Consider the following 21,421-nt stretch of genomic DNA (forward strand, 5'->3'; position numbering starts at 1 on the left):
GTGATTGGTCTCCAATTTTCTAAAATCATAGATACTTTGTTTGGTTTGGGTATTACAGAAATTAGGCCTTGTGTCATAGAAACAGACAGGACCCTTAAATCAATTGCCTCCTTAAAAACATTAAATATACATTTAATAATATCCTCCCGAAAATATTTATAGAATTCACTGATAATGCCATCATTCCCTGGAGATTTGTTCTCTTTTAACTTGCTGATACATGTTTTTATTTCATTGAGGACAGTAGGACAGGCATTGCTGGTATAAAGGTTACCATAGAAATCTGAAACATATTTTGAAATATCTTTGGGGCTTTCATTTTCTTTGCGAATCCATGTTGAGCTTATAAATAGATGTAAATTCAGACTTTTTTCTTTCTAAATTATAAAAGTATTTTGTATTTTTTTCACCTTCCTCCAACCATCTCCTTCTTGATCTTACAAATGCCCCTTTTGCTCTCTCTTCATACATTCAGTCCATTTCTAGTTGTAAAGAGAATAACTGACTCTTTCCTTCTTCGTCAAGGTCCTCCATAGAGATCTAGGCTACCAGTTAGCATTTACCCAATATCAAGCCTAGTAGCTAGCTAGCTAGCCCTACTGGCTGCTGGCCAAATTAGTTAATGTTCTAGATTCTAGTTATTAAGATAAATAAAACATCTCAAATGACCTACTCACTTCAGCATTCACTTCTTTGAGGTATTTTCTTTACAGCTTTTCACTTCTTTGATTCTCCAGTTGTCAGTTCGATCACACACTGTTCACAAACTCATTTATGGCTCCCAAATTCAAAAATGACAATTAGAATTCAGTATCATAAAAAATGTGATTGTTGTTGCTAGGCTACCAGTTACAAGAGCTTTTAGCTTGCGGTTTACCTTTGTCTTTATGCAGATGTAATATAAAAACTTTAGCTAGTGTCTGAATTTTTTTGGGGGGGGGTTTGTATTTGGCAAGGTATTGAACATGTCCACAAAACTCGAACAAGCGTCAGAAATTGTCCTTTTTTAGCATATCAAAAAGCATATCAAGATCCTGATATGGATCTCAGTCAAGAGCATATGCATTGTATGTGCTGAGAAAATACACTGTGTAGGCCTACTGTCAGTATTTTTCATCATATAGAGAAAACAAAATGTCTGCATAGGCCGATCTCAGGATATTTAATGAGTCAATAACCGGCCATTACATGTATGATATCCAGAGAAAATCAAAAAAGGATTGGTGCATGAAAGAAAAATATGGATGTCATATTTGACAAGTTATGAGAAGCATATCTGGAATCAACATATTTTAATATCTTGACTGTAGTGAGAAAACACGTATGTGATGTATACAATCAGTATTTGTCAATACGAAGAAAGAAAATAGGATGTCACATACAGTATCTCAGGATATTGATTAACTGGCAATAGGAAATGTCCATGTGTGATATTCAGAGTAATCCCAATATCATATATGTCTAAAAGACACATCTGGGTTCTGAATTTGTCAGGATATGGTGCTTATCCACAAAACTCAAAATATGCATTGGAAATGGCCTGTATTCTGTAGAACATCAAAAAGTTACGATATACCCTGATATGGATACTTTTTGCCCAGTGTTGTGGGCACCTTTTGTCACTGTTGAATGTATTGTTTAGTGTTGTGCTGTGTAGTGGCTTTGCTGGCATGCATCAAAAAAACTTGAGGGGGAATTTGACCCACCATGATTTACATGCTAAAATAGCCACTGCACATACTATTCCTCCTCTGAAAATCCAGAGCCCTCAAGTCACTCATTTCAAGGGCAAACAAGTGCTAAAATCAAATCAAATAACATTTTATTGGTCACATACACATGGTTCGCAGATGTTACTGCGAGTGTAGCGAAATGCTTGTGCTTCTAGTTCCGACAGTGCAGCAATATCTACCAAGTAATCAAATAATTCCACAACTGCCTAATACACACACATATAAGTAAAGGAATGGAGTAAGAATATATACATATAAATATATGGATGAGCAATGACAGAGTGGCATAGGCAAGATGCAATAGAGGGTATAAAATACAATTTAAACATATGAGTTGAGTAATGCAAGATATGTAAACATTATTAAAGTGGTATTATTAAAGTGACTAGTGATCCATTTATTAAAGTTGACAATGATTTCAAGTCTGTATGTAGGCAGCAGCCTCTCTGTATTAGTGATGGCTGTTTAACAGTCTGATGGCCTTGAGATAGAAGCTGTTTTTCAGTCTCTCGGTCACAGCTTTGATGCACCTGTACTGACCTCGCCTTCTGGATGGTAACGGGGTGAACAGGCAGTGGCTCGGGTGGTTGTTGTGCTTGATCTTTTTGGCCTTCCTGTGACATTGGATGGTGTCGGTGTCCTGGAGGGCAGGTAGTTTGCCCCCGGTGATACGTTGTGCAGACCACACCATCCTCTGGACAGCTCTGCGGTTATGGGCGGTGCAGTTGCCGTACCAGGAGGCAATACAGCCCAATAGAATGCTCTCAATTGGGCGTCTGTAATGGTTTGTGAGGGTTTTAGGTGACAAGACACATTTCTTCAGTCTCCTGAGGTTGAAGAGGCGATGTTGCTACTACTTCACCACACTGTCTTTTTCTCTGTGATGTGTACACAGAGGAACTTAAAACTTTCCACCTTCTCAACTGCTGTCCTGTCGATGTGGATAGGGTGCTCCCTTTGCTGTTTCCTAAATTTCACAATCATCTAATTTGTTTTGTTGATATTGAGCGAGAGGTTGTTTTCCTGAAACCACACTGAGTGCCATCACCTCCTCCCTGTAGGCTGTCTTGTCATTGTTGGTAATTAAGCCTACTACTGTTGTGTTGTCTGTAAACTTGATGATTGTGTTGGAGGCGTGCATGGCCACGCAGTCATAGGTGAACAGGGAGTACAGGAGGGGGCTGAGTACGCACCCTTGTGGGGTCCCAGTGTTGAGGATCAGGGAAGTGGAGACGTTGTTTCCTACCAGGGCCTCAAGCTTAATGATGAGCTTGGAGGGTACTATAGTGTTGAAAGCTGAGCTATAGTCAATGAACAGCATTTTTACATACTGTAGGTATTCCTCTATTCCAGATGGGATAGAGCAGTGTGCAGTGTGATGGCGATTGCATCATCTGTGGACCTATTGGGGCGGTAAGCAAATTGAAGTGGGTCTAGGGTGACAGGTAAGGTGGAGGTGATATGATCCTTGACAAGTCTCTCAAAGCACTTCATGATGACAGAAGTGAGTGCTATGGGGCGATAGTCATTTAGTTCAGTTATCTAAAAGTGTAAATATACAGTGCATTCGGGAAAGCATTCAGACCCCTTGACTTTTACACATTTTGTTATGTTACAGCCTTATTCTAAAATGGATCAATCTACAGACAATTCCCCAAAATGACAAAGTGAAAACAGGTTTTAAGAGTTTTCCGCAAACGTATAAAAAATGAAAAACAAAAAACATTTATATAAGTATTTTGCTATGACCCTTTGCTATGAAAATCGAAATTGAGCTCATGTGCATCCTGTTTTCATTGATCATTCTTCAGAAGTTTCTACAACTTGATTGTGGTAAATCGAGTTGATTGGACATGATTTGGAGAGGCACACACCTGTCTGTATAAGGTCCGACAGTTGACAGTGCATGTCAGAGCAGAAACCAAGCCATGAGGTTGAAGGAATTGTCCGTAGAGCTACGAGACAGGATTGTGTCGGGGAACAGATCTGCGGAAGGCTACCAAAATATTTTTTGCAGCATTTAAGGTCCCCAAGAACACAGTGGCTTACATCATTCTTAAATGGAAGAAGTTTGGAACCACTAAGACTCTTCCTAGAGCTGGCCGCCCGGCCAAACTGAGCAATTGGGAGAGAAGGGGCTTAGTCATGAAGGTAACCAAGAGTTCCTCTGTGGAGATGGGAGAACCTTCCAGAAGGACAACCGTTTCTGCAGCATTCCACAAATAAGGCCTTTATGGTAGAGTGGCCAGATGATAGCCACTCCTCAGTGAAAGGCACATGACAGCCCACTTGGAGTTTGCCAAAAGGCATCTAAAGGACTCCGACTATGAGAAACAAGATTATCTGGTCTGATGAAACCAAGATTATACTATTTGGCCTAAATGCCAAGCATCACATCTAGAGGAAACCTGGCACCAGCCCTATAGTGAAGCATGGTGGTGGCAGCAGCATGCTTTGTAGATATTGTTCAGCAGCAGGGACTGGGAGACTAGTCAGGATCAAGGGAAAGATAAACGGCGCAAAGTACAGAGAGATCCTTGATGAGGTCCTGAGCGCTCTGGAGCAGGTTCTCAGACTGGGGCGAAGGTTCACCTTCCCACAGGACAATGACCCCAAGCGCACAGCCAAGACAGCGTAGGAGTGGCTTCGGGTCAAGTCGCTGAATGTCCTTGAGTTGCACAGCCAGAGCCTGGAATTGAACACAATCGAACATCTCTGGAGAGACCTGAAAATAGCTGTGTAGCGACGCTCCCCATCTAAACTGACAGAACTTGAGAGGGTCTGCAGAGAAGAATGGGAGAAACTCTCAAATACAGGTGTACCAAGCTTGTAGCGTCATACCCAAGAAGACTCAAGGCTGTAATCGCTGCCCTGCCAAAGGTGCTTCAACAAAGTACTGCGTAATGGGTCTGAATACTTATGTAAATGTGATATTTCCTTTTTTTTGCTATGTCATTATGGGGTATTGTGTGTCGATTGATGAGGGAAAAAAACAATGTAAAACATTTTTGAATAAGGCTGTAACATAACAAAATGTGGAAAAGTTAAAATTGTGAAAACTTGGTCTAGGGCACTGCATTGCAGTGGGTTCGCGCCCAGGCTTTGTCGCGGCCATGACCAGGAGGTCCGTGGGGCGACGCACAATTGGCCTAGCGTTGTCTGGGTTAGGGAGGGTTTGCCCGGTAAGGATATCCTTGCCTCATCGCACACTTGCGACTCCTGTGGCGGGCCGGGCGCAGTGCGCGCTAACCAGGTCGCCAGGTGCACGGTGTTTCCTCCGACACATTGGTGCGGCTGGCTTCCGGGTTGGATGCACGCTGTGTTAAGAAGCAGTGCGGCTTGGTTGGGTTGTGTTTCGGAGGACGCATGGCTTTTGACCTTCGTCTCTCCCGAGCCCGTATGGGAGTTGTAGTGATGAGACAAGATAGTAACGACTAACAATTGGATACCACGAAATTGGGGAGAAAAGGGGGTAAAACATTTTTTTTTTTAAATAAACAAATAAATTGTGATGTATTGAAGCAGTGCAGTCCATTGACTATTTCAGCATTGACATGTGTCATGAATTACTCTTTTGTAGATGCCATCGCTTGTCAGGTACCCCAGTGGCATGATTGAACCGTACCACACTTTTGTTATTTTGCCATTAGTGACAACTCGCTATCAATCACCAAAAAAGTTAGCTACCTCTGGAATTAATTATGGACTGCTCATCCTATAGTCAGGAAATGAGTGAAAGCCTCGGATCAGCCTGGGGAATCTGAGACATAAACATATGTCAACATATGACATGGTAAATATTAGATATTGTTGGCCTCCAAAAAGCCTTGCTAATGTATGCCTATGAATGTATATGTGACTGACTGGAAACCAAACTTGGATCAGCTGCTTGCCTCTGGAAGACAAAGTTTACCCCACAGAGTTAACTCTTGTCTTTCGGTTTAGACATAATTAATCAAGTAGCAGAGGGAGGTATATTATTAATGTCGACTACAGTAAAGCATGGAACTTTCACAAGACCTAACACTTGCATTAGATTTGTAACATTGGGCTTAGCTTCATACTAACTGTCTTTGTTATTTTGGAACAAAGGGCTATTTTTTGGTTGCACATTAGACAAAAAGTGGGCAACTAACTAAGTAGACAGAAGGCTATTCAGAGAATGTGACATCTGTAATGTGTCTGGGGCATCAAGTGTAGTCTTCAATGCCACAGGGATGGAGAGGGAGGAATAGAGGAATGGAGCAGGAGGGAGAGGGAGAGGGAGAGGAACATCTGTGAGATAGATTTTTCACAAAGGCCTAGTAGAGTTGAAAAGCAGAAGTTGATAAGGATTCTAAATGAGGAAGCCTTTGCCATGACTCACAGAGTGATGGAATTCAATGAAAGAAAGATAAGCTCAGAATATAATCATACTTTTATTCTAGCAGCAACAACACGACAGACAGTCCAATCTCTCCATCACTACTATTAACATTTGAAATGTCTGACAAATTAGGTTTGCAGAGGTTCAGATTTTTTCTCATGTTGCCTTGATGAAGGATGAGAAGTATATGTGTGAGGAAACAATTTGTTGTCCCTGTATGCTCTTTTATGTTTAGATAAGAATTATATACCTGTCTTGTATACCTACCTATACACCGTTCTTGTGTGTGCTCAATAAAAAATATTTGAAACATACTGTATGTGAAAACGTGTTTTTGGAACACTTCTCATGTGACATTTCACATGTGAGAACTTAGTTTTGGAACAAACGTCGAAACAAAAATGAATCGTTATGATACACTGGTTTTCTTTTTGTAATCCGCGATTGACTGTAGATCCTGCCACATACCTCTTGTGTCTGAGCTTTTGAATTGTGTCTCTACTTTGTCTCTTTACTGAAGCTTAGCTTGTTTGATTGCCTTGCGGAGGGAATATCTACACTGTTTGTATTCGGTCATGTCTCCGGTCACCTTGCCCTGGTTAAAAGCAGTGGTCCGTGCTTTCAGTTCGCGCGAATGCTGCCATCAATCCACGGTTTCTAGTTGGGGAATGTTTTAATAGTTGCTGTGGGTACGACATCGCCAATGCACTTGCTAATGAACTCGCTCACCGAATCAGCATATTCGTCAATCCACGTGATCGGAGCAATCTTGAAGCGTGGAATCAGATTGGTCGGACCAGCGTTGAACAGACCTGAGAGCGGGAGCTTCCTGTTTTAGTTTCTGTCTATAGGCTGGAAAAAACAAAATGGAGTCGTGGTCAGCTGTTCCGAAAGGAGGGCGGGGGAGGGCCTTATATGCGTTGCGGAAGTTAGAATAACAATGATCCAGGGTTTTACCAGCCCTGGTAGCACAATCGATATGCTGCTAGAATTTAAGGAGTCTTGTTTTCAGATTAACCTTGTTAAAATCCCCAGCTACAATGAATGCAGCCTCAAGATATGTGGTTTCCAGTATATGTGGTTTACGTATGCAACGTGGAGTGCTAGGACACAGCCCTTAGCCGTGGTATATTGGCCATATATCACAAACCCCCAAGGTGCCTTATTGCTATTATAAACTGGTTACCAACATAATTAGAGCAGTAAAAATGCATGTTTTGTCATACCCATGGTATACAGTCTGATATACCACGGCTTTCAGCAAATCAGCATTCAGGGCTCAAATCACCCAGTTTATAATAGGTAATGAATGTGTATATGAATTACAAGTATTCCAAAAACACATGCTTTCACATGTAAGGAAACACATTTTCACATATGAAATGTCACATGATGTTCCAAAACCATGTTTTCACACGTTGTCACATGAAGTGTTCCAAAAACACAAATCATGTCATGTCATTTTCATGTGTTGCAACTGTTTTGTCTGGGGCTCATTAACATATTTGGGGACATGTTGTAAAATATGTTGTATTTGTGCCAACCGTCAGTGGAAATGTTGTACGAGTTTAAGTGGTTTATCATTTTGCGAAACAAGGTTAAGCACCTCTTTGGACAATGTTTGTGATGCTAGCTAGCTGTGTCAGAACTTGTGGCAATCAAGAACTGTGCTGTTTTTAGGCTGCTGTGCATATTCTAGTAGCTTAAGAGCAGCTGGTTCACAGAAATGTAATGTTTACTTTTCAATAACTTGCTGTCAACAAGCTGCAAGTCAGTAATTGTATGTTTTGCATGAAGTTACTCTAGTTTATCTGTTACTCATTGACCTAATGGTGTGGCTGTGAAGTGAGTATTACAAGCTGATTGTAACTAGCTATTAACGAAACATTGTCAGTGAGGCACAGTAGGTTACTGGCATGTATTGCTAGTGGCAGCCAGTTGCCTGTAAGTTACTGTGAACTTTACAATGACTTACTGACAAATGGTTTCCAATTAAGAAAGTGCACAATAACCTTTTTAGCTTACAGCTCATTAGTGACCCACCCTCTTACAAAGTTTATGGAAGAGTGTCATCGGCATCAAACACAACTGCTACAACACCTCCACTGATGTTTGACACAAATACGCATATATTTGACCACATCCCCAAATATGCCAAATATGCTAATGAGCCCAACCAGTACATTGCCCACACCTATCAAAGTGCAGTGATGATTGTACCTTATATACAAAATATTGTGAAGAAAAACACAAGGTACCAAACTGTACTAGAGGTCGACCGATTATGATTTTTAAACGCCTATGCCGATTATTGGAGGACCAAACAAGCCGATACCAATTAATCGGACGATTTTGTATTCATTTTTATTTATTTGTAATAATGACAATTACAACAATACTGAATTAACACTTATTTTAACTTAATATAATACATCAATAAAATGTATTTAGCCTCAAGTAAATAATGAAACATGTTCAATTTGGTTTAAATAATGCAAAAACAAAGTGTTGGAGAAGCAATATGTGCTATGTAAGAAAGCTAACGTTTCCGTTCCTTGCTCAGAACATGAGAACATATGAAAGCTGGTGGATCCTTTTAACACAAGTCTTCAATATTCCCAGGTAAGAAGTTTTAGGTTGTAGTTATTATAGGAATTATAGGACTATTTCCCTCTAAACGGTTTGTATTTCATTAACCTTTGACTATTGGATGTTCTTATAGGCACTTTAGTATTGCCAGTGTAACAGTATAGCTTCCGTTCATCTCCTCACTCCTCCCTGGGCTCGAACCAGGAACACAACGACAACAGCCACCCTCGAAGCAGCGTTACCCATGCAGAGCAAGGGAAACAACCACTGCAAGGCTCAGAGAGACTGACGTTTGAAACGCTATTAGCGCGCTCTAACTAGCCAGCCATTTCACTTCGGTTACACCAGCCTCATCTCGGGAGTTGATAGGCTTGAAGTCATAAACAGTGCAATGCTTGACGCACAACGAAGAGCTGCTGGCAAAACGCACGAAAGTGCTGTTTGAATTAATGTTTATGGGCCTGCTTCTGCCTACCACCGCTCAGTCAGATACTTAGATACTTGTATGCTTGTATGCTCAGTCACATTATATGCAACGCAGGACACGCTAGATAATATCTAGTAATATCATCAACCATGGGTAGTTAACTAGTGATTATGATTGATTGTTTTTTAGAAGATAAGTTTAATGCTAGCTAGCAACTTAGCTTGGCTAACTGCATTCGTGTAACAGTCTCCTTGTGGAGTGCAACGAGAGAGAGGCAGGTCGTTATTGCGTTGGACTAGTTAACTGTAAGGTTGCAAGATTGAATCTCCCGAGCTGACAAGGTGAAAATCTGTCGTTCTGCCCCTGAACGAGACAGTTAACCCACCGTTCCTAGGCCGTCATTGAAAATAAGAATGTGTTGTTAACTGACTTGCCTAGTTAAATAAAGGTATAAAATCTACATATATATTTTTTTTTTAAATCGGCAAATCGGCACCCAAAAACACCGATTTCCGATTGTTATGAAAACTTGAAATCGGCCCTAATTAATCAGAAATTCTGATTAATCGGTCGACCTCTAAACTGTACCATGTGAGTTCATATGTGTACCTGTGAAGTGTACCTTTGACTTTTTTGTACCCCGGGGATCAACACTGTACCCTAACCAAACCTTTATATTTTGAATTTGTAAATACATGTTCCAAGCAATAAGAGTCAACCTGATGCCACTGCAGAAACATTGATGCACTCATCCGAGAGGCTGCAAGTTCAAAGCGTTAGTGTATACTCTATGTCAAGTGTCGTTGAGCACTGCTAGTTTTCCGTTGATATGCAACGTTGGTGGTGATCAATGGACAATTATTTACTTGATTCTCAGCAGTTTTTAGCAAAGTACAGGAATATATTATTGCCAATAGGTCTGTAGCCATATCTATTCTATGCTGACATATCTGGTGGTGTAGCAGGACATGTACTGTAGCTAAACATTTTAGGTTGCTAACAACCAAGAGGTTTTAAGTGCTAATCACAGTTTAGAGTCCCAAGTGTTGTCATATTACCATGGTTGTTGTTTTTTATACTAATTGACATCAGAATGCAGCCGCATACAGTCATGTTATAGAAAAAAGTCCTCAAGTTGTTGTATAAACTTTAGGACAAGTGCAAAAATGTATTATTGGCAATATACTCTGATTTTTTAAAACATTAGGTACACCTTGCTAAATAGGATTTGACCAATTGCTCAATCTGTTGGGGCATGGTGTCGAAAGCGTTCTACAGGGAACACCCATGTTGATGTCAATGCTTCCCACAGTTGTATCAAGTTGGCTGGATGTCCTTTGGGTGTTAGACCATTCATGATACACACAGGAAACTGTTGAGAGTGGAAAACCCAGCAGGGTTGCAGTTGGTGACACACTCAAACTAGTGCGCCTGGCACCTACTACCATCTCCCATTCAAAGGCACTTACATATATTTTTCTAATCCATTCACCCTTTGAATGGCACACACACAATCTACAGTTTGTCTCAAGGCTTAAAAATCATTCTTTAACCTGTCTCCCCCCCTTCATTTACATTGTGGATTTAACAAGTGACATCAATAAAGGATCATAGCTTTCACCTGGATTCACCTGGTCAGTCTATGCCATGGAAAGAGCTGATGTTCCTTATGTTTAGTACACTCAGCGTATGAAAAGCCAATCTCCATTATTTCCAAAGACCAGGTGGTGAAGCAGGAACTTCAGGTTCTTAGCAACCAAGAGGTTGTGACTTCAAATCCCAAGTGAGGTGGAGTACCAAGTCATCCAGGGAACCGTGACGCAATGTTCCAAAAACAGTCTTGGTATGCCACTGAAACAAACTGGTAACTAGATCAAACCTGCATGAGACCATGACTGATTAAATTGAAGTACTGTCAATTAAGCAGTTTAAAGTCAACTATTCTCAATGACATTTGACACCTTGGTTTTCACGTGCTCAAATGTTGTCACGTTGTCACGTTCTGACCTTAGTTCTTTTATTATGTCTTTGTTTTAGTATGGTCAGGACGTGAGTTGGGTGGGTTGTCTGTTCTTTTTTCTATTGATTTGGAATTGCTGTGTTCGGCCTGGTAGGGTTCTCAATCAGAGGCAGCTGTCATTCGTTGTCCCTGAGTGAGAATCATACTTAGGGAGCCTGGTTTCACTTTTGAGTTGTGGGTGTTTATTTTCCATGTTTGTGTTTGTGCCACACGGGACTGTTTCGGTTTGATTACTTCACGTTTATTGTTTTGTTCAGTGTTCATTACTTTATTAAAAAACATGAACACTTACCACGCTGCGCTTTGGTCCTCACCTGCTTCCACCACAGACGATGGTTACACACGTGTTGTTTCATGTTATCACATGTGTAAATTTTATTTCAGATGAGATCGTGTTTTCACATGCTATCACATTCATTTTACGTAAAATCACATCATCACGAGATCACACAAAATCACGTGATCACATGGGAAATTCATGTTGTTTTTCCGTAAGGGTGTTTCAAGTCCAATGTTATTCAGATTGTATTTCCAACATTCAAGATATATTACATGTACGAATTTTACCATCAGGTAACCAAAGTAATTTAGATAATTGTCAGATAATGCTTACGTTTTGACCAAACCTATTTCAAGCGCTCACCTAATGAAGCACAATGTGTTTTTCAGCCATAGTTGATGAGATTCACAACAGGTCCACTGAATATAGGCTCCCACTGTTCCTTCATGCCAAGCAAAGGAAATTTCTCACAGAATCGTGAGAGAATTGCAAACCTGTCCTCCCCTTTGAAGTCTGCTTCAGAGGGAATGTCAGAATCAGTGGTGACTGTCAATAAAGCACTGTCTGTTGAGTCACTCACTGTCTCTCTTTTTCTGTGGCTTTAGGTGTCATAGTAGACTCTATGACATGATGGAATTTTCAGCAATGGAGAAGCAGAGAACTAAAAAACAAATTGTTTTCATCATTAAAAGTGCTCAGGACAAGAAATGTATAATATGAATGACCTAAGTGACAAGAAGTCCATCAACCATGATGTAATAAGCATTCATAGAGATGATTATGGTCATGGCTCAACAGTCAATAGTTCAAACATGAATTAGAAGTTTGGAAAGTCAGTTCCTTGCTATTCAGATTTTTTTTCTGTTTCATTCAGACCTCCACCCCCAAAATATTTATTGGTCCGAGATACAATTTGGGTTGAATGCTTCAAGAGTTAATGAGATCAGAGGAGGTGGAGTGTAAATACAGGACATTCACATATTGTGCTGATCCAAATGTTTCAATCAAGGTAAGCACAATCCTGTGTCCATCTGTAAGTCAGTGTGCATTAGGCTAGTTACTTTGTTCTCGCCCAAATTAAAGTAGTGTGCACTGCAGTAGACAAGGCGCTCAACATGTTGGCTGGGGAGATAACCAGACAACAGACACTAACATTGACCCAGTCATTCTCCATCCCTCACCAACTAAATAAGGAAACCTCGCTGAATGACAATTACAAAGGGGTGTTCAGTGATAGCAGAGGAATTAAATAATGATTGATGTGCGGTCAATAATCGTTACCACATGCACCATTATTTACTGGAGCGCCCACTGCTTGGGCTGGGACCCTTGAAATGAACCCCCAAATCTGAACATAGTTGCACATCATTAAGCAACTGTTCGACTGACAATGACGACGTTATAATGGTCATTGAGCACTAAACCCAACACTGCTAATAGGAAAAATAAGGGAAGGCACAAATGTCATGAAAAGAATGAGGTGTTACAGTTGAATAAACTGGCATACAGAATCAAATCAAAATACCCCCAAAATCAACTCAAATGTGTAGGCTCAGTCTCAGTCTCAAATGAAAATCCAAAATCAAGTCTGTTTTAGTTGAGCAACAATGTATTTGTCTTCCAATTAAAGTAAATGTTCAATTCAGTTCAGTCCCAAAATCCATCAAGAAATCCCTCCCAAATTCTAAAATCGAAATAATCCAGCCGCAAGAAAATGAAATACGGAGAAATCTTTCCAGTTCATGTGTTAGTCTGTGTAATAATCCAAATGAAACCCCCAAAATATATAAATTGGACTTAGAAATAGCCTTCCACACTTTACCCGCTGGGCATAGACATCAATTCCAGGCCTATTCCATCTTGGTACAACGTAATTTCATTAAAAGGACATGGAAACAACGTTGATTCAACCAGTATGTGCCCAGTTGGTAGTTCTTGGAAGTTAACAGTCCACTGAATGGAAACTTCTCTTGATGATCAAGTACTCACTTGTATGGAGTTGAGAAAACTAGGCTTTTAAACGTAAAAAAGATTGTCCAAGTTACCAAATATTTCTAACCACAAACTTCTGTCAAGATGGCTTCTCCCTTTACTGACACACCCACTTCCTATTTCACTCAACCTATAGGTTGAAGATGACAAATGTTAAAGGGATACTTCAGGATTTTGTTGAGAAACTACTTCCAACTTTCTTCATACTGGACACAGAGACATAAAAATGGTATCAAGAAGTTCATCGGACTCTGGGGAAGTAGATAAAGGGCCTCGTTGCCAAAATCACGAAGTATCCCTTTAAGACGAGGATTCTAATATCCCATAACTCGTTGCATAAATGTGACATAATACAAAAAAAAAATGAATCTGTTTATTTTGCATGGAATTATTAGGTTGTCCTAACCTGGGTATCTATAACCTAGAGTGACTATGAGTGTGGATAGGGAGTTACAATGTGTCAAACCAAGGAGCAACATAAAATGCCTTCAGAAAATATTCACACCCCTTGACTTTTTCCATATTTTGTTGTGTTATTAAAGCCTGAATTTAAAATGGATTAAATTGAGAATTTGTGTCACTGACCTACGGACAATACGCCATAATGTCAAAGTGATTTTTAAAATGTTTTAAAATATATGTTTCAAATTAATGACAAATGAAAAGCTAAAATGTCTTGAGTCAATAAATATCCAGTCTAAATAATTTCAGGAATACAAATGTGCTTAACAAGTCACATAATAAGTTACATGGACTCACTCTGTGTGCAATAATAATGTTTAACATAATTTTTTTAATGACTACCTCATCTCTGTAACCCACAAATTAAATTATCTGTAAGCTCCCTCAGTCCAGCAGTGAATTTCAGACACAGATTCAACCAAAAAGACCAGGGAATTATTCCAATGTTTCACAAAGAAGGGCACCTATTGCTAGATGGGTAAAAATAAAATAAAAGCAGACATTGAATATACTTTTGAGCAGAGTGAAGTTATTAATTACACTCTGGATTTTAAATCAATACACCCAGTCACTACAAAGATACAGGCGTCCTTCCTAACTCAGTTGCTGGAGAGGAAGGAAACCGCTCAGGAATTTCACAATGAGGCCAATGGTGACTTTAAAACAGTTAGAGTTTAATGGCTGTGAAAGGAGAAAGCTGAGAATGGATCAACAACATTGTAGTTACGCCACAATACTAACCTAAATGACAGAGTGAAAAGAAGGAAGCCTGTACAGAATAAAAATATTCCAAAACATGCATCTTGTTTGCAATAAGACACTAAAGTAAAACTGCAAAAAATATGGCAAGGAAATTAACTTTATGTCCTGAATACAAAGCGTAATGTTTGGGGAAAATCCAACACACCACATGCTGGTGGCTGCATCATGTTTGCTTGTCATCGGCAAAGATTAGGGACTTTTTTGGAGGGGATAAAAATAAATGGAATTGAGCTAAGCATAAGCAAAAGGTTAGTATTATGGCGTAACTACAATGTTGTTGATCCATCGTCAGTTTTGTACTATCACAGCCAGACGGAACCTGGTTCAGTCTGCTTTCCAGCAAACACTGGGAGACAAATTCACCTTTCAGCAGGACAATAACCTAAAATACAAGGCCAGTTGCTAGGCAAGACAACATTGAATGTTCCTGAGTGGCCTAGTTACAGTTTTGACTTAAATCAGCTTGAAAATCTACGGCAAGACATGAAAATGGCTGTCTAGCAATGATCAACAACAAACTTGACAGAGCTTGAAGAATTTTTTAAAAGAATATTGTGAAATCATAGCTGTAATTGCTGCCAAAGGTGATTCTAACATGTATTGACTCAGGGGTGTGAACACTTATATAAGTGAGATACTTATGTATTTCATTCTCAATATATTTGCTAACATTTCTAAAAACATGTTTTCAATTTATCATTATGAGGTATTGTGTGTAGATAAGTGTGACATTTTCTAAATTGAATCAATTTTGAATTCAGGCTGTAACAACAGAATGTGGAATAAGTCCAGGGGTTTGTATACTTTCTGAAGGCATGTAACATAAACTAGCTTTAACTCCTTTATTTCATACAGGTTTATTCCCTATAAGACAGCTTTATTTTAGTGTACAAAAATGTTCCTAATGGTTTTAACATCCAACTCTGCACTCAGGCGTTCACTGTCAATCGTGCCGTTGCTTTATAAATGGCTATGGCCCACACTAACAGGAGTCGAGAGGAATATCTCACAATTGTATGGGGTTAAGTGGACTGAAAGGGAGGACAATGTCTTAGAAAAATCTGTTTGGCTTTCATCATTGAGGTAGTGAGTCAGCATTGACCAATGGTGGATTGTATATGAATCAGAGCTAACTGGGCAGCCATATGTCGAGTGCCTTTCATCACAGATGGATAAGTCAACTGTTGATCAAGTGACAGAGTTTGGCTAAACTACAGGAACTGAAGACCTCGTTAGGACTGTGGTTCTTTACAAGGATGTTACATTGAGCACATGTATAGCAACATATACCCTTAGGCAAGCTTTATACCGTGTAAAACAACACATCTCACAGCTAAACACTAATTCAAGTAGGTTATGTTAGTCTTTATAGTTACACCAAACCACCAGCAACGATCAGAATAAAAAAATAACAACCAATTTATTTTTTTTACTTTGTGCGCTTCATCTTTTCTTCATTTTGTAAGATGTACTGTAATGCTATAGGTAGAAATGTTTGCCTTATTACACATGTCTAACACATTGAATTATTAACACTCTATTCAAGGCAGAGCTGAAATACCCAAAGGAGGTTTAATAGGGATTTTAAGATATGCACTGAGTGTACAAAACATTAGGAACACCTACTCTTTCCATGACATAGACTGACCAGGTGAATCCAGGTGAAAGCTATGACACCCATGTATACCCCACACGACATGCCACCAGAGGTCTCTTCACAATCCCCAAGTCCAGAACAGACTATGGGAGGCGCACAATACTACAAGGAGCCATGACTACATGGAACTCTATTCCACATCAGGTACTATAACTGATGCAAACATTAGAATCCGATTTCAAAATCAGATACAAATACAGCCTATGGAACAGCAGGGACTGCGAAGAGACACGTACAGAAAAACGCATGTGCACACACACACGCTATCACACATACATTGTAATATTGCTGTATGGTGATTTTATACATTTTGTGTCGTAGATGTAAAGTGGTGTAATAATGTTATATGATGTACTGTTTTGTCTTTTTTTTAATGTGTGATGTAAGTGCCTTAATGTGTTTGGACCCCAGGAAGAGTAGCTGCTGCCTTGGCAGGAACTAATGGGAATCCCTAATAAATACAAATCCCTTATCGATGTCACCTGTTAAATCCACTTCAAACAGTGGAGATGAAGGGGAGGAGACAGGTTAAAGAATGATTTATTAAAGATAAGCCTTGAGACAATTGAGACAATTGAGACATGGATTGTGTATGTGTGCCATTCAGTGTCAAGTGCCTTTGAACAGGGTATGGTAGTAGGTGCCAGGCGCACCGGTTTGAGTGTGTCAAAAACTACAAATCATGCTCAACAGTTTGAATCAAGAATGGTCTACCTCCCAAAGGACATCCAGCCAACTTGACACAACTATTCGAAACATTGGAATTACCATTGTCCAGCATCCCTGTGGACGGTTTGGCCCAACGAATTGAGGCTGTTCTGAGGGCAAATGGGGGTGCAACTCAATATTAGGAAGGTGTTTCTAAAGTTTTGTACACTCAGTGTATACAGTACAGTAATTGTTAGGACTGCCAATTTGTGGTAGGCTGGGTGCTCATTGCACAATAATTGCAACCACATGAAGCATATTGAGTCTTCATACACATACTGTAGTATAATGACTACACTTAGTGTAGTGGAGAGTGAGAGGTCAGCAGCGCCTTTGGCTCTCTGCTGGTCCAGTGTGATTACTGAGAGTGTACATGCAATTAACAGAAAGGGACAGATTGGAGCTTGGTGACTAGGGGGAGAGGGGTTGGGGGGATCAGCCAATCAGAGGTCATTAATGTGACACCTCTGTGAAGACCAGGAGTTTCCAAGACCCGAACAGCTGATGATGATGATGGCCACTGGGCCTGTTTCAATTAACTGCTAATTAACAGTTAGGGTGGAGCACATCTGGGCTGGTTCTCTCTGTTTCTGATTAATCTGTACAGCAAGACTTCAAGTCTGCTCGTTTACTGTCAGTTACGAACCCTCCGGGTAATATTACCTGCATGAAAATAACAAAAACTATGTATTTTAAGCAGCTGCTTATGGGCAAGCGCTATCAGCCGTACCTTTCTAAACTGTTGGTATACTAAATCCCTATGTTTCTGTTACATTGTTTATGCTTTGTTATACCACTGTACCAACAGTGATATGTTCTAGGAGTACTTCTCCACTTAAATTGAAAATTCGGTGCATGTGTTCCTTCACTTTTATTTCAGTCCTCCTGGCTCCAGAGACATGTTCATGGAATCAATTGGCAGCTTGCCTCCGGAGACAGGAGAGATTGACTTGTTTCACTTGATGTCAGTGAGGGGATCTAGAGGAAAGGAGAGAATTACAGCTTGGCATTGTTTCAATTGGCAGGATGCAGAAGAAAAAGATACAATGGAATGTTTCACCCAACTAGAGCGAAAGCTAAGTGCAGATCTCTTTACCAGCCACTGGGTGTTGAAAGGGCTATTCCTAAACAAGACCTGCACATATCCTTTCCCCCAACCACAATGAAACATTCCTAACAGTACAATGCTGTACTTTATCAGCTGTTCAGCACTGTGCTGTAATTAGCTCATTCAATCTTCAGGGGCACTCCAATAGCAGCACACTAAGCCATACCTCTGGGCTAAAGGGTGTCACTGTGTCGCAGAGAGCTGAGCCGAGCACCAGTGCTTGGCTGCCGGCAGCCCTGCGATCTATCAGCCCAGCTTAGGCCGTTTCCAGTGTTCAGTACCGTGGCAGAGGCAGACACACTGCCCTGAGTGGAAGAATGAGGACAAATAACCCTGCTGTACATAGACTTTCATCACCAAACAGCGGCATGCTGCACAGAGTCAGAAAAAGTCAGTACTCCCTGTTCACCCATGACTGCGTGGCCATGCACACCTCCAACTCAATCATCAAGTTTGCAGACGACACAGCAGTAGTAGCTTTGATTACCAACAACGACAAGACAGCCTACAGGGAGGAGGTGAGGGCTCTGGGAGTGTGGTATCAGGAAAACAACCTCTCACTCGATGTCAACTAAACAAAAAATATGATTGTGGACTTCAGGAATGAGCAGAGGGGGCCCCCTATTCACATCGACAGGAAAACAGTGGAGAAGGTGGAAAGTTTTAAGTTCCTCGGTGTACACATCACGGACAAACTGAAATGGTTCACCCACACAGACAGCGTGGTGAAGAAGGCGCAACAGCGTCTCTTCAAACTCAGGAGGCTGAAGATATTTAGCTTGTCACCGAAAACACTCAAAAACTTTTACAGATGCACAATCGAGAGCATCCTGTCGGGCTGTATCACCGCCTGGTACGGAAACCGCTCCGCCCACAACCGTAAGGCTGTCCAAACAGTAGCGAAGTCTGCACAATGCATCACCAGGGACAAATTGCCCTCCAGGACACCTACAGCACCGATGTCACAGGAAGGCCAAAAAGATCAACAAGGACAACAACCACCCGAGCCACTGCCTGTTCACCCCGCTATCGTCCAAAAGGCAAGGTCAGTACAGGTACATCAAAGCAGGGACAGAGAGACTAAAAAACAGCTTCTGTCTCAAGGCCTTCAGACTGTTAAATAGCCATCACTAGCACAGAGAGACTGCTGCCTACATACAAAGACTTGAAATTGAATAAATGGAAGACTAGTTTACATATCTTGCATTACTCATCTCATATGTATATACTGTATTAGATGTGTGTATTAGGTATTTGTTGTGAAATTGTTAGATATTACTTATTAGATATTGCTGCACAGTTTGAACTAGAAGCATAAGCATTTCGCTCCACTCGTCATAACATCTGCTAAACATGTGTATATGACATAACATATTCTATTTTATTTGAAAAGAACAGACAAGGAAATATCACAGAGCTGAGAAGTTGAAAACGGTAAACCACAACCATAGACAACTAAGGCAGGGAGTATGCAATGGATACCTACATTTAATGCATGTTAGAAAACTCTGTCTAGCCAATCCCCTTCCCCTCTGCAGTTCATCTCACCGCAGGCACAAAATGCCAAGTTCATGAACATCAACAACCCCTGCAGGATGAAAAATAAGCCTTGATTTTAGAGATGTGAGACAGAAGGATTAGCAGCCTGTCTGCACCTTGAAGAGATCCCAGACAGTCTCTGTGAAGATGCCTGTTGGTATCAAAGTTCATCTTTATTAATGGATGACTTGAAAGGTTTGACAAATACTGTATGAAATAATATCAAAGAATAAATTGATGATTCAAAGTTTGTTCTGAAGAGATCTTAAATGGCAAAACCACCAGTTCGGTGACTAGAATTCTGAGAAACTGAAATAGCCTAGTGATTTCTTTCTGATATATTTAGAGTAGAAATGTTGTATTTTTAAGAAAATAAAATATAAGATGTAGCAGTGGTACAATCCCACAAGTTCCCTTCGAAGTCCTTACAGTTGTATGTATCACTCCAAAATGAGCAAGACTGGTAGCAAAACGTTAACATGCTGCAAGACAGAAGTAATTTAACATGTGGTATAATACAGTAGGGACTTACTAGTTTCCCTTGTGCTCTGTTCATATATTCCAGGCTTCAGTAGCCTGGAACAAGAAGAAAGCATTAGGACTTCAATAAAGCAGTGCTATGTACAGTACATAATAACATTATCCAGCAGTTTTGCATATCCCAGACAGTACTGTTTAGAGTGCAATACATATTAAATTCGTTTTGAGGTAATTATATTGTACATATTTTGTGCATATTAATCAGCCATCTGAAATGCAGTTTCTTAAGCTGGGTCCACCAACTAAAAGGCTATTTTGTATAGTTCTTCAAGGCTGATATTAACAACTGTCCTAGAACATGACCTGTAGGGACAGTGTATATTTTCTTACTAAAACAACCTTTCTTTCTTTCCCAACACTGTAAATATGAATCGACCCATTCAGAGTCGGAGAAGCAGGAGCGATGTTCATAGACAATGTAACTGTATAAAAATAAGATGCAACGTAACTGTATGAAAATGGTGATTAAAGCTGTTTTACTCTTAGGTATGCGGTTTCATTAGACTGCAGCCCAACCCTGTTTAAACTTGTTTTCCTCCCCCACCAAAACAGGAGCCCCTAAAACACGGTTCTGTGTGTCCAGACGAGCGTGACCTTTTCACAGCAGAAGCAGTGGCATGTTTTCACCTTATCTTCACCACACCTGTTCAAATCAATTCAGTGCCAAGCCCTTCTCCCTCCAACAATTACACACTATCAACCTCCTCCAAAACCATTCGCCAACAAAATTGGTATTTTCTTCCCTTCTTCTCTTTCATTCATTTCCCATTCCAGTTCTAAATCCTTCCATATGGACTAGAGATAGCCACAATGCACCTGCCAATTGGGAAGACAAGCATCCAGCATCTTCAAACCATGCCCAGTGCTTTGTCTAAAACATGGCAAAACACAGTGTGTTCATTCTTTGAATGTTGCACTTCCTTGTATGGCCCTGTCAATATTTGTGTGTGTTTGTGTGTGATAAATAAGCGGCTCCCTATCCTCCGGATGTGTACCAAACTCACTAAAAGTAATAAAGCCTCTCCTGAAAATGTTACAAACTATCGGCCAATATTGAATCTCCCATTCTTCTAAAAAAATATTTATAAGCTGTTGCTTAGCAACTCACTGTCTTCCTGAAGACAAGTCGTGTATACAAATGCTTTGGTCTTATTTTACACCCCATCATAGTACTGAGACTGCACTTGTGAAGGTGGTAAATTGGTAAATTACCTTTCAATGGTTGTCAGATCGAGGCT

This window comes from Oncorhynchus mykiss, chromosome 15, assembly GCF_013265735.2.
Source record: "Oncorhynchus mykiss isolate Arlee chromosome 15, USDA_OmykA_1.1, whole genome shotgun sequence".
In the NCBI taxonomy this organism is placed as follows: domain Eukaryota; kingdom Metazoa; phylum Chordata; class Actinopteri; order Salmoniformes; family Salmonidae; genus Oncorhynchus; species Oncorhynchus mykiss.